Raw genomic sequence first — 1102 nt, 5'->3', positions numbered from 1 at the left:
GGTAAACAGCCACGGATCAGTAGCGGACTCCTGTGTGAAAGCTGCTTCCCCTCTCACAAGAGTCAACTAAAAGGGGGAATTCCCCCCACTAGGAGTCCTTAACAGTGTTAACCATGACACTTCCTGTTGCCAGCAGGTGGCGCTTTGACTATAACTGAATACAGACGTGTTCAGGACAGGGCTCTTATGAAACTTGTTAAATTTGGGGAAGATTGGACACTGCATGCCTGAATTACAGTAACGTCCTGTTTCACTGCGTTAATAGCATGCTTTAGCACTTAGTAAGTGTTGCTAGCATGTTTGAGCATATTTCTAGCATGTTTAGCACACAATGGCATATTTTACTGAGTTTCTAATCGTGCATCACAGTGTAAAACATGTCACTTCCTGTTGTCAGTAGGTGGCGCTATAACTATAACCAAATATGAGCATGTAGATGTCTTCAGACCAGGATTCTAATCAAACACATGAAGTTTGAGGCAGATTGGACATTGTATGCATGAGTTACAGTAACTTCCTCTTTCGCTGCAATAACAATATGCTTTAGCACTTAGTTAAGTGTTGCTAGCATTTTTGTTATGTTTCCAGCATGTTGCTAGCCTATTTAGCTTTTGCTGACACTTTTTAATATGTTCCTAGGAGTCCATAACAGTGTTAAGCATGTGACTTCCTGTTTCCAGCAGGTGGCGCTATGAGTATAACTGAATTTGGGCATGGTTATTTGTTCAGGACATAACACCTATCAAACGTGTGAAGTTTGGGGCAGATCAGACCTTGCTTGCCTGAGTTACAGCAACTTCCTGTTTCATGGCGAAACATCAAACTTTGTCAGGCCGCCAGGGACACGCCCCTTGATGAAAACTCAAAATCTTCGCAATTTAACGTCACAAAGGCCTTATGATGACCCTCACCAAATTTGAAGATGATCCGATTAAAACTGTAGGAGGAGTTCGTCAAAGTACGAGGCCTGGAAATGTGAAAAACTGCACAAAAATTGTACAGTAAATTCAGAATAACGTACTTCCTGTTGGGTTTTGGATTTTGTACCAAGAGACTTTTTTGTAGGCAATGGTGTGTTACACATGTGTACCGATTTTCGTAC

This window comes from Sinocyclocheilus grahami, unplaced genomic scaffold (genome assembly GCF_001515645.1).
Source record: "Sinocyclocheilus grahami isolate Dianchi unplaced genomic scaffold, SAMN03320097.WGS_v1.1 scaffold2421.1, whole genome shotgun sequence".
Classification (NCBI taxonomy): domain Eukaryota; kingdom Metazoa; phylum Chordata; class Actinopteri; order Cypriniformes; family Cyprinidae; genus Sinocyclocheilus; species Sinocyclocheilus grahami.
This window is presented reverse-complemented; position numbering follows the sequence as displayed.